Source organism: Vicia villosa, unplaced genomic scaffold, assembly GCF_029867415.1.
Source record: "Vicia villosa cultivar HV-30 ecotype Madison, WI unplaced genomic scaffold, Vvil1.0 ctg.001480F_1_1, whole genome shotgun sequence".
Lineage (NCBI taxonomy): Eukaryota > Viridiplantae > Streptophyta > Magnoliopsida > Fabales > Fabaceae > Vicia > Vicia villosa.
The window spans coordinates 265,215-279,788 of record NW_026705635.1 but is presented as its reverse complement, the minus strand read 5'-3'; positions in this window follow the sequence as shown (position 1 = coordinate 279,788).

The following is a 14,574-nucleotide window of genomic DNA, read 5'->3' as shown; positions in this document are numbered from 1 at the left end:
TACGTACCCCTTAAGTGCAATAGAGAAGTCAGGGCTTTTGTAGTTCCTCTTAAAAGGAAAATAAAAGAGCCAAGAGGCAAAATCTTTTTGGATGTTGAGCTCTAACAATACTCAACGGGTTTTTTTAAAAAAATGTTAAGCTTTAACAATACTTAAAAAAGGAGCCAAGCCTTAACAATACAAGGCTAGGGTTTAATAAAACAGGTTGGTTGAGCTTTATCAATATAAAATCAAGGGTTGATTTAAAAAAAGGTTGAACTTTTGCAATACAAAACCATTTTAACAATAGGGGTGCAAAGATTTAACAATACTATGCACAAAGTAAAAGAGTTTGGAAAAGAGATTGAGTACCTTTACAATTTTAGTCAATACCATTCTCATTCTTTTGGAGTTTTAGGCAACATCTCAAGCAACCATCCATGATGAATTTATCAAGTTTGTGTGTGTGTGATAACATGTGCATCATGGATATCAAAGGTGAGTTTAACAAAATATCAATGTACAAACTCAAGGATAAAAGTTTGATGAATAAAAGGAGTGACATACCTCAATATCAATTCATGTATGAATGAATATGATGATGGATGGATAAATATCTCATGCATGTGGGTTAGTAAACAATGTATACATATACAAAGATAATAACATAACCATAGTATAAATGTACAAGGATGTAAATCAACAAGTATATGTACAAGTATATAAGTAGGGGGATTAAAGCTACAAGTTATATTAACATGGTGAAGCTTGAAGATCACAAATCAAAATTAGGGTTTTGAGTTTTGTTTTACCTAAGTCTAATTGATTTTAAAAATTGATTAAAACTTAATCCTAAAAGAGGATTCACTTAAGGGAACATGTTATTATCAAGGTTGACTTAAACCTAACCCTAATTGGTTCACTCAAATTATATAAATTTTACTTGGCGAGAAAATATTAAAAGAAATGATTTTAAAAGCTTTAAAAACACAAAAGACTTGTTTTTGATTTAATTTAAAAATGATTAAATAATAAATATTTTTGGATTTTTAAATTATATTCATAAAATAAACAAGATAAATGAGGGATGTACAAAAAAATCACTTAAAAATAAGTTGATTTACTTTTTTAAATAAATTATCAAACTGATGAACTAAAACAAAATAAAATAGTGGCAAAAAACAAGATTTGGCCCATAGAAGGTTTGAACCCACGCCCCTGATGTCACCAACATAAAACTTGACCACTGGGCCAAAGCGCTTCAATTATAAGTTAGACACACTGTTATATCCCAAAATTTGCCCGCATCTTTTTTTTCAGAAGACTTCTATCTAAAAATAAGAGTTTCATATAATCTTGGATTTTTATTCCATAAATATCCTGATTTTATGAATACTCGGTTTTTAGAATTTTTCTTATACGGTATTTTGGCTCGCTGTTAAATTTATTCTTACACAAACGCCAATTACTGTTTATCATTTCACACACGCTGTTTATTTGAGATTTATTTGCAGATAAATAGTACTGACGCAATTGGTACAGAATTAAATCTTTTTGCAGGCGCAGAGTCCGGGGATTCAGACTGTACTGGTAACAAGTAAATTATTATTAATTTTTGTTTCCCACTAATTTTTGTACTATATTCTATTATTTTCAAAATCTTTTCCTTTCTTTTCAAATCTCTTTCTTTCAAAATCAAATCCTAACTTTATTCTACACATCTCTCTTTTCAAACCCTACCATACACTTTCTTTCAAATCCTACTACCACTCAAATTTTCCTTTTTGTACGGAATCACTTCATTCCCCAACGTCTCTATCCTTCTTTTCACTCTATAAATACCTCTCATTTTTTCCATAAATTCTCACATCAAATTTCAACTCATCCCTCAAATTTCTACCTCCTATTTATTTTCTCTTCTTCCCCGGCAAAATGGCAAAGCGGATAAAAACGTGTTTTCTTATGGTCATCACCGTCGTGGTGGTAATCATGTCCTTCTTCTGTCTGCATAGTCCTGAAAAATCAGACCTGGGTTGTTTACACTCCCAATCATCTATATGTTATTATTTGTAGCATGGGTTATTAATCGTCATTCTTAAAGTTTGTCGTATCTTTTGTTTTCAAATAATGAACCGTTCATTTGTCATACTGTTCATTATATTATGTAATATTTGTACTGTCAGTATTAAATATCGTACTATCTATCGTACTGTTGTTCAATTATTAAGATAATATTTTGTGTGTTTTCTGCCAGTTAAATATTTATTTTTCTGTGCATTAAATGTTTTTTCAGGGTTATTATCGGTAATTTCGTTCGCGTACAGTATATATTATTTATTTATTATGTCTGTGTTTTTCTAACAACTCATGTAAATAAATTTTCACCATTAACATAACAAAAAAAACAAAAAGAAAAAATTAACTTTGACTGTTGAATTTTCACTTTAACTGCTACTTTAATGCCTGAACAGTCAGTTGACAGTCAAACCCGCTGATAGTGCAATTCTCCGTGTTTTGTACCATCAATCAAATTAATCTTTTGCATTTCAAAATTCCAAGATTTTTGTTCTAGAAGTCTTCTGAATATCACATGATTAGCAGAGACTCAACACTGCACAAAAATCAGATACGCTTAACTGTCTCCTACACGAACAGTCTCTAACTAGGGTTTTTTGTTTTTTCAGGAGAACAAGTTTTTGAGACTTAAAATGGATTTCATGGACCTCCATATATCTCAAAGTACCACCATACAAATTTTCAAACTTCAATTCGCTCAGACGCACAGTCAGCAACTTAAACAGTCAACAGACGACCAGTTTGACCGAAAAGTCAACAGACAGTCAAAAATGAAATTTTTTGTCAACATCCATATTTTGTCAAAAGATTCATCATTTGATCATTGGTTGATCATAATTCATCAAGGAAAGATCAAAAATCAACAAAACCCTAAGTTTCAAAATTAGGGTTTTCTCCTAAAAAGTTAACTGAACTTTGACTGGTCATAACTCTCTCATCCTTCATCCAAAAAATTCCAACCAAAGCTCATTTTGAAGGAAATTAAATTATCTTTCAAATGCAATTGGTCCCATGGTCATTAGATTCACCATTTGGAAAATAAGAACCAAGACATTACAGGTCATTTTTAAAGTCAACAAAAAGTGGTTTTTTGTCAAAGGCCATAACATCAAGATAACTTCTCCAAATGAAAAAAAGTTTCCAAAGTGGCTTGTAGAGGACATCTTGAGGTTTCTAAAAAGTACAAGAACTCCTTCATATGATAAAAATTGAGGGATTTATGCCTTGTTGAAGTTGGCTATTTTTTTGGAAAATGCATGAAATCAACATTGATCAAAAGTGTTTTTTTTCCAAAAGAGACCAAGTTCCCATGATCCAAACATGCTTCTAACAATTCTAAGGGACTCCCATGACCAACATAAGGCCCATAACATTTTATTTCTTTTTGGTTTAATTTTATTACATTTAAGATTAAATTAAAAAGAAATGGTGCAAGATAATGTTATGTAGCTTTGATCTTAAGCATGAGTCATCAAGAAACATTCAAAGTTCTGCCCCAAAGAGATGGTACAGCAGAAGATTGAAGAAAAATGAGCCATGGTTGCTTGAATTCAAAGCTACATATTATTAAAAAAGTCAAAATTCAACAAAAGCACTTAATGCTTCTTAGCTTAGTTTTTAAGTGCTTCTCTGCCTATAAATGAAGTAGAACACTTCATCAATAAAAAGAGGGACGAAATTAGAACCTTACTCTTGCTTGTATCACTCATAAATCAAATTGAAATTCTCAAAGAAACTTGAAATTCAAATTTTTAGTTTAAGTCGTTTTTAATCCAAACTAAACACTCAAATACAATCCCCAAGCATCACTGAATCTATTCAAATCAGTTTCAAGCTTTGAAACTCAAAGAATCGAGCACTATACCTCACGGTTTGCTCAAACTAAAACTTACAAAAATCTCATCATACATGCATGTTTAACAAGATGTAGACATATATTTGAGTTTAGTATGAGGTTCTGATCATTTCTGGAAGTTTAATTGAGGTTTGGGTGCTTGTACACGAAACCACCATTTTAGGGTTCTTCATCTCAAAATTAGGGCTTTTCAAATTAGGTAAAATTACAGGTTCAAAGAGGTCCCATTGAATTCGTATGGACCAGACGAGTTAAACCATGGCATCGCGCCAAATTTCTATTGCGTTTTGCTTGTATTCGCTATTTTGCAGGTGTAATAGACTGGAGCTTTTTACACCACCTGCAAATGAACGGTGTAAAAGAACATGACTGATGAAGAAGACAAGACGTGGCGTCCTCTGGTTGGCCAGAACGCGCGCGTCTTTATTTTTTAATTTTTCTGATCCAGTGCCTTGCAGGTGTGTTACGCGCCATATGCTCTCACTCCAACCACCATCAGATCACGCCAGCTGCTCATCCTACGCACCAAAACACGCTAGTCCATGATATGCCCTCAGACCAATCCACACAGGATCCTTTATTTCTATTTTATTTTATTATTTCATAATTGATTTAATTTCACTTCTAAAAATGATTAAAAATAGTTTTAAAAAGCCAAAAATTATTTTAATTTCACTTCTAGGTTCAAAAAATGTTAAATTATTTTATAACATAAAAATATTTTATTTTTCTTAATAATTAAAATATTTTATTTAATTAATTAGTATATATTTATATATTTGCTTTTTAATTATTTCAATCAATCAAAAAAATCATAAAAAAATTGTTCTTTATATTAAATTTAGTTTATATATTGTAGACTAATTTTGTACATATTTAGAATATTTTTCTCTTTAAGTTTTAAATATCTGTGTAATTATTTGCATAATTATATGTTATTTAACTTAATAATTTCAAAACAACTTCAAAAAATCCAAAAAAAAATTAGTTTTATTTTAAAATTAATTAAGAAACATTTAATTATATTTTAGACTTAATTTTTAGGTTTAAATTTTATTTCCACCTTTTTCTCATTTTAATTAAATTAATTATGCATTAATTCTAATTAAAATCAATCATACAAAAATCCAAAAAAATACTTCATTTTATCTTATTGCAATTTAAATTCTTAGATAAAGTGTATAGGTTGTCAAATTCATGTAAATAGCGTAGTTTACATTTCCCGCACAATCGATGTAATAGCGTAGATTTACTTTCCGCATTTTACATTCCCGCATTTTAATTCCAGTACATATAAAACTGCGTGTATGTCAAAGATAAAAAACTGAAGCGTTAGGTCACTAACTTCAAAGATAAAATATCCGAATCAAAACACAATCACACTTGCACCTCTTAGGGTAATCCCTCTGTTACTCTTTTCAAAATCCAAATTCTACTGTTTCAAATGCAAAATCGAACCTTTGTTTACATCTGGTAAAAGGAGAATTTTCTAAAGGAAATAGGAAAAGACCTTATAAACTTAGGGTAGACCTCCTAATTGCTTGCTCAAATCAAAACAAACAAATGTCTCATATATCATTGTTTTTCAAAATAAAACTTTCAAAAAAAAAGACAAAACTTGGTATATATCCAAACAAGGATCATTACGAAGTTAACGTTCTTTTTTTAAAAACATCTTTCGAAAGATAAAACACTTTGTATACATCCGCACAAGGATCATTATAAAGTTAATTCACAAAATGAATTTTAAGACCACATACAAGCATTTCAAGGCAAGACAAATGATTTAAACAAGTGAGCTAAGCAATTAAGAGCCCATGGATAACCATGGATACAAAGGGTGCTAACACCTTCCCTTTGTATAACCTACCCCCTTACCCAAAATCTCTTAAAGGTCTTTTTCTGTTTCTTTTATAAACCTTTCCTTAATTGGATAAAATAAAAGTCGGTGGCGACTCTCTGATTTTCAAAAACACAAAAGCAAAAGAAGAGTCAGTTCTTATATCTCTCACGGGAGGTATGGTAAAAAACCGAGGGCGACAGAACTGGCGACTCTGCTGGGGACTTCTAAAAACAAAATGTTTTCAAAAGGGGTTACCTTAGAGTTTAGATCACTTCGAAGTTTTCAATTGCTTGACTTGATTGCGCTATTTTTTCAAAGGTTTGTTTGGGTACTTGCTTGTGTGAAAGATTCTAACCCGAATCTCGAGATACCTTAAGTATGTGACAATAGACCAAGGAAACTGTATGGCATGTACCGATACGGTTGATCTGGTAGTCACCGTTAGTGCGACACTTTGGTTTATACTGATATCCCTTGAAAGCGATCAAGGAGTATGTTAGGCTTCCGAAATGTCATTAAACACTAATTTGTCTTAGAACCTTTTAGTTGAACTTGACTTATGGCCTATTAAGTGACTAGCTTTGAAATTGATCGAAGTTAGTTATCCTCGAGGAATATTTTGATCGGCCGTCCGAGCGCCGTATTGAGATGTTGTCTCCAAGGATCATAGAACCCGAATACTATTCTAGGACAGGTTTTAACCAACTCAACTTCAGTGGGGAGGGTATCACCTATTGAACTTCATGCAAGCCTTTAAACCTAAGGCTATTGTCTGATTTGTTTGTGTGTGCCACATGTTTGACATCATGACATCATAAGCATCATAAGCATATCATTTTCTTACTAATCATTTCAAGGATCGAAGAGTTTACCTTTGTTCTGTTGTTACAGGTAATGGCTCCCGCTACCAGAGATTACATCCGAATCAACATCTCAACAATACCATCTGAACTTAAGGACTTAATATCAGAATTTCCCAGGAATGCTCAATTAACCGAAAAGCACGGTCACCTACTCCATTTGGTTACCTCAAAATTTGAAGAAGACATGATACGGGTCTTGTTCCAGTTCTTTGATCCCGAACATCATTGTTTTACATTTCCTGATTACCAGTTAGTACCCACCTTGGAAGAGTTTTCTGAACTAATTGGATTACCAGTTCGAGATCAATTACCTTTCACTGGTTTAGAAAAGATTCCAAAACCTGAAATCATTGCTGCTGCCTTACATTTGCGAAAGTCGGAAATTGAGTCCAATTGGGAAACAAAGAGTGGAATCGAGGGTTTGCTTGCTAAGTTCTTAATGGAAAAGGCTCGATTACTACTAAAAAACAGAAGTTACATAGCTTTTGAGGAAGTTGTGGCTCTTTTGATCTATGGGTTGGTTTTATTCCCTAATCCCGACCAGTTCATAAGTGTGCACATCATCAACATTTTCTTAACCCGTAACCCGGTACATACCTTGCTGGGAGACATTCTACATTCTCTACACACTCGTACCATGAAGAAACGAGGAACTCTTATGTGTTGTGTACCACTACTGGCTAGATGGTTTACATTACACCTTCCCCGATCTAGGGATGGCAAACAGACCCAAACCCGCGGGGCCCACCCGCACCCGAACCCGAGTCAACGGGTGAAAACCCGAGTTGACTGGGTTCGGGTGCCACCCGATATTTCGGGTGTGGGTTTGGGTAGTGTGAAACCCGCGCCCGAAACCCGAAATCACACCCGAATATATATATATATATATATATATATATATATATATTATAAATATAATATATTATATAATATATAATATATATATATATATATATATTTTATGGAAAGTTGTAAGAAAATTGTAGGAAAAATATATTTTATGTATTTTGTTGCGGGTTTGGGTTTGGGTTTGGGTGAAAAAACCCAAACCCAACGGGTGTGGGCGTGGGTGTTATTTTGTCACCCGAATAGCTTTTGGGTTTGGGTTCGGGTTCGGGTGGTAATTTCGGGTACGGGTTTGGGTAGTATAAAACCCGCACCCGCGGGCACCCGTTGCCATCCCTACCCCGATCAATGTTGAGAAATGAACAAAGGATGCAATGGTCTCGCAGGATTATGTCTTTGTCTCATTCAGATATCCGGTGGAACAACTTCTTTCAAAGAGACATCACTATCATTGACCATTGTGGAGAATACCCTAATGTGCCACTTCTTGGCATCAAAGGAGGCATCACTTATAACCCCTCTTTAGCTTTGCGCCAATTTGGATATGCACGAAGAAACAGTCCTCACGACATGATTATCCGTGGCATTGTGTTTGATTACGAAGATGATTCCCAAAGACATCGACGAAGGTTTATACATGCGTGGGGTAGTGTCTATAAAGTAGAAAGCAAAACTTTAGGGCAATGGAACTCTATTCCTATGGAGCCTTACCTCAAATGGGCGCGTGCTCATGCTCAGAAGTTCATCATGCCATACCCCGCTATTCTACCTATGACTATTGAGCCAGAAGTCGAAGGGGACAAACCTCGAGTTATTCTACATCCGGACATGCCAACTGACCTGGAAGAGCTGCAGAAATCTTGGGTTCAACTAAAAGAGGAAAGAGACACCTTCAAAGCACACTGTCAAGACTATGAGAGGAAAGTGTTGGATCTCACCAGACAACTCCAAGAAGAACAGCAGATCAACACATTCCTGGGTGCAAAGAGAAAGCGTCCATGGGAGACCTGAGGAATCCTTCATTTTCTTTATTTCTGTTTTGTAAGCCCGAAAGAGGCAAATAAAAAAAAAGAAATAATTTGTTTAACTAATAAATGTTTGTTTCTCCTTTGTTTTAACAAATCTAAATTCCAAGATCCTTGAAAACATTGCATATGCATTTCATTCATAAACATTGCATAACAGGTTCACATGACAGGTTTCTCATCTCCTCGCTGTTTATTTCAGTTAGAAGATATGGATTCCGAAACAAGCGTCAAGAATCTCGAAGCACAGAATGCCCAAGTTCAGGTAGCAATTCTTGAGCTAGCAAAGGGGCAACAAGAACTGAAAGCCCTGATAATCAAGAAGAAAAAGAAACCCAAAGGATCTGTAGGTTTAAGTCACCTGACAAGAAAGGTCAAAATCCCAGTCAAAAGGCCCAAAAAGGCACCGATCCCTGAAATAGTCGGTGAAGGTGATCAAGAAGACAACCACAGCAACCAGGGTTCTGCCAAACCCTCTCTCTCTTCTAACGAAGAAACCACAGCAACCAGGTATTTTTTGCAAAGTATGATGGAGTTTCTTGCCCAAAACTACAAAGTGGAAAACGGCATTCAAAGTGGAAAAATTCAAATAGGCTCCTCCTCTGGTACCACAAAGAGGCCCATCAGTGGGAGAAATGAAGTCAATACAATGCATAGTCAGAAAGGTCGAAAAAGTGAGCATCACCAATCTGTATGGGCAGTTCTGATCTCCGCATCTGCACCTCAAAAAGATCAACAGCCGAAGTATACGCGTCGACTAGATACACCAAGAAGAAATTTCACCATAATCAATATGCCAATCTCTCAAGCATTGCAGCACTTGTTAAAAGCAGATCTGATCATATTGAAAGATCCTCCAAAGAATGTCAACACTTCCTCTCCAAGTTATCGCCCTGATGCCACATGTGCATACCATTCTAACTGTCCAGGACATGACGCAGATCATTGTTGGGCCCTGAAAAATAAAATACAAGACATGATAGATGCTGGGGAAATTGAGTTTGATCCTCCAGAGACTCCAAATGTCATCACTGCACCTATGCCAAAGCACGACAAAACCGTTAATGCTATCATAGACACTGTTTATATCTATGATGTGAGAGAGTTGTCAACTCCGCTCCTTGAAGTCAAAAGAAAGCTAATCCGAGCTGGTTACTTTCCAGGTTGTGACCCTGATTGCTTTTATTGTGCACACCTACCCAATGGTTGTGAGAATCTGAAAATAGGAATTCAAAAGTGGATGGATCGCCGTATCATTATGTTTGAAAGGCTCCCTTATATGGACGATTTATGCGAAGTCTTTTCAAACGGGATGAGAATAGAGGACGTCTCAGTGGTTTCTAACATACCATTGAAAATCCCTACCAAAGCTCCTTTCAAAATTTCTGCTGCACCCAAAGTGGCATCTGTTATCATTACCAGTCCGACTCCATTCCCATACTCCTCAGACAAAGCTTTCCAATGGAGTTATGACACTAATGTTTATATCCATGGAGTTAAGCAAGATACCTTGATTGAAGAGGCCATGAATTTTACTACACCGACTGTTGATAATATTGTGGGTACTAGTAAGATTACGAGAAGTGGAAGGATCTTTTCACCAGAAATTTCTCCAAATGTTGCTACTAATCCAGTCCAGGTCCCAGTTCCTAATTAAGATATCAACGCTCGAGGCAAAGAGCCACTAGTTGAACCAGTTCAAGTACCGGTGGAAGTCACTGTTGAAGATCCATCAAAGCAAGAAATGGAGGAAATATTGAAAATCATCTGCAAAAGTGATTACAATATTGTCGAACAACTGGGGCACACTGCTTCAAAAATCTCAATGTTGTCTCTTCTAAAGTATTCAGAAGCTCATGCCAAGACCCTGATGAAGTTCCTGAAAGCTGCACATGTACCACAAGAGATTTTAGTCGATCAATTTGAAAATTGTGTTGCCAATCTAACAATGAATAATGGTCTTGGTTTCTCTGATGTTGATCTAACCTCTGCTGGAAAAAATCACAATAAAGCCCTACACATCTCTATTGAATGTAATGGCACCACTCTATCTCATGTGCTGGTAGATAACGGCTCCTCTTTGAACGTGTTACCAAAAGCAGTACTGGAAAAGCTTGACTTCGAAGGAATTGTGTTACAACCAAGCGATGTTGTGGTAAGAGCCTTCGACGGGTCAACAAGAACAGTGTACGGAAAAGTGAATCTCCCAATCCGAGTGGGCTCTCAGATCTTTGATTCTACCTTTTACGTAATGGAAATTCACCCAGCATATTCCTGTTTACTAGAACGCCCTTGGATACATGGGGCAAATGCTGTAACTTCTACCCTACATCAGAAGTTGAAGTATCCAGTAAAAGGCAAGGTTGTCACAGTTTATGGCGAAGAAGAATATGTGGTTAGCCACCTGAGCAACTCCAAGTATGTTGAGTTGGATGACGAATTCATCGAAACTCCCTGCCAATCTTTTGAGGTGGTCTCTCCAGATGTCTCTACTACCAAACATGTTTCTGCTACTCCTGCTACAAAAATAACTCCAACTATGGCTTCTCTCAAAGATGCCAAAGTTGTGATCGAAGAAGGTGGTTGCACAGTATGGGGACAGCTCCTCGATGTACCTTACAAGTCCGATAAGCTAGGCCTGGGCTATGCTAATGGAAATCAGAAGAACGATCAAAGTCCTCGTTCTGGAGGATTAATGTCACATTTCATCAGCCAAGGAGTGAATGCTATTGAAGACGATGGGGTGTTCTTGAACCATATTATTCAGCCATATCCAAATGAAGTTCCACCTGTTTCCATGGAAGTTTGGGATACTTTGGGAGAACCAAGCGGCAGGTATGATTTTCTAGTAAAGTATACCACACCTCAGAGTTCTTTTATTGCTATGGAAGACATTACCCCGACTGGATGGGGTGATCAGTTTGAAGATTGCAAAAGTTTCACAAGTTCCATCACTGAGCAATACCAAAGTCCACCTAGTCCAAAAGAAGTTTGGGATACACTAGGAGAACCAAGTGGCAAGTATGACTTTATGGTGAAGTATTCTGCTCCCCTGAGCTCGCAGATCGCTATTGAAGACATCACCCCAACTGGATGGGACAACCATTTCGAAGACCATATGACATTCACAAGCCCTGACGCTCCTGAAGAAACATGGGAAACACCAAATAATGAGAATGATTTCCCAACACAATACACTGCTCCCCAGAATGCACAAGTCTCCCTTGAAGACATCATTCCAACTGGATGGGACAATCTTATCGGGTATCTCGCTCAGCCAACAGAGATATCTCAGCCTGGGCTCTTGTATCCAGCAGAGTATCTTACTTATCCCGAAGGATCAACAGCTCATTTCCCCACCAAAGAAATCAATGCTGTGGAAAATGAAGAAGACAACTGCAATTGGAGCAGCTGGATACTCCCTGCTCACAATAATGGATTGAACAACTGGGAAGCTGAGGATGTGATCTCCTTTGATCAGGAGTAAATGCAATTTCCTGTTTTCGTTGTTTATATGTGCAAAGATAAAAATGGTTCCTGTACTATCGAACCATGAACTTGAAAGCCGTGTGCCTTGCCCGAAGCACACTGGTCCTTTTTATAAGGGTTTGTCATATCATGATCATGTTCATTCAATAAAATCATGGGACGTTTGCATATTCAAATTTTGTGATCCTTTTTCTTTCTTTACTTTATTCATTTTCAAATAGCTATGTGTTCTTACACACACCCACATAAATAAATGCAGATTCACATTCACTCTGGATCCTGTTGATAACGATTCTGCTATTGCCAGTCATGACTTTGAAAATCCGATCTACCAAACTAAGGACGAAAGTGAGGAAGATTATGAAGTACCGAGGGAACTTGCAAGGCTATTAGAACAAGAGGAAAAAACTATACAGCCGCATGAAGAACCAATTGAGGTTATCAACTTGGGCAGTGACGAAGAAAAGAAAGAAGTCAAGATAGGGGTTGATCTAGAAGACAGTGTCAAGCAAAGACTGATTCAAATGTTACAAGACTATGTTGAGATATTCGCCTGGTCCTATGAAGATATGCCTGGCCTTGACACGGATATTGTGGTTCATCGCCTGCTGATCAAAGAAGGTAGCACTCCAGTTAAGCAGAAACTGCGGAGGAGTAGGCCCGATATGTCAAAGAAGATCAAAGACGAGGTTGAAAAGCAATTCAATGCTGGCTTTCTGAAAGTTGTAAGTTATCCTCCTTGGATAGCTAACATCGTGCCTGTACCTAAAAAGACGGGAAAGTCAGAATGTGTGTAGACTACAGAGATCTGAATCGGGCAAGCCCCAAAGATGATTTCCCTTTACCTCACATCGATGTACTAGTTGACAATACTGCACAATGCAAGGTATTCTCCTTTATGGATGGATTCTCAGGGTACAATCAAATCAAGATGGCACCCGAAGACATGGAAAAAACAACCTTCACAACACCCTGGGGAACCTTTTGTTACAAAGTAATGCCCTTTGGTTTAAAGAATGCAGGAGCAACCTATCAACGTGCAATGGTAGCTATGTTCCATGATATGATTCATCAGGAGATGGAGGTTTATGTCGATGATATGATTGCAAAGTCCAACACCGAAGAAGAACATCTGGGTCATCTGCACAAGCTGTTTGACAGACTCAAGAAATACAGGTTGCGACTGAATTCGAACAAGTGTACCTTTGGAGTAAGATCTGGTAAACTCCTAGGTTTCATCGTCAGCAGCAAAGGTATTGAAGTTGATCCTGCCAAGGTCAAAGCCATTCAAGAAATGCCCATACCCCGTACTGAGAAACAAGTCAGAGGATTCTTGGGACGTCTGAATTACATAGCCAAATTTATTGCCCATATGACTACTACTTGTGTGCCGATCTTCAAACTGTTGAAGAAAGATCAAGTGGAAAGATGGAATGACAAATGCCAATTAGCTTTTGATAAGATCAAAGAATATCTCCAAAAACCGCCAATCTTGTTACCACCAGTGGAAGGGAGACCTCTGATAATGTACCTAACAGTGTTAGAAGATTCAATGGGGTGTGTACTGGGGCAACATGACGAGTCTGGCCGAAAGGAGCATGCAATCTACTATCTTAGCAAAAAGTTTACCGATTGTGAAACAAGATACTCACTACTCGAGAAAACTTGTTGTGCCTTAGCATGGGCGGCTCGCCGACTAAGACAGTATATGCTAAACCATACCACTTTCCTGATCTCCAAAATGGATCCTATCAAGTATGTGTTTGAAAAACCTGCTCTCTCTGGAAGAATAGCAAGATGGCAAATGATCTTAACAGAGTATGACATCCAGTACACTTCACAAAAAGCAATCAAAGGAAGTGTAGTAGCTGATCATCTGGCTCATCAAGCAGTGGATGATTACCAAGCATTGAACTATGACTTCCCAGATGAAGACATTATGCGAGTTACCGACTATGAATAACCAGGACCGGAGGAAGGACCCGAGCCAGGATCCCGATGGACTATGGTTTTTGATGGAGCCTCTAATGCGCTCGGCAATGGCATCGGAGCTGTGATCATTTCCCCTGTAGGAGGTTATACACCATTCACTGCCAGATTATGTTTCAACTGCACTAATAATATAGCCGAGTATGAAGCATGTATTCTGGGTCTCAAAGCTGCAATTGATCTAAGAATCAAGTTCCTGGAGGTCTACGGAGACTCGGCGCTTGTAATTTATCAAGTCAAAGAGGAATGGGACACGAAGCACCCGAATCTAATTCCATACAAAGAATATGTGCTGAGTTTGATGCCTTACTTTGAAGAAATCACTTTTGAACATATCCCGCGCGAAGAAAATCAACTAGCTGATACTCTAGCTACCATGTCATCTATGTTCAAAGTCAGGTGGGACAATGAGGCGCCAATGATCACCATTTACAGACAGGATGAACCAGCCTATTGCAATGAGATCGATGCCGAAGGAATGGAAGAAAAACCATGGTTCCATGAAGTAAAAAGATATCTCGAAGCTCAAGAGTACCCTGAAGGGGCATCCATTAACGATAGAAAGTTTCTAAGAAGATTTGCTGCTAAATTCTTTCTAAGTAATGGAAT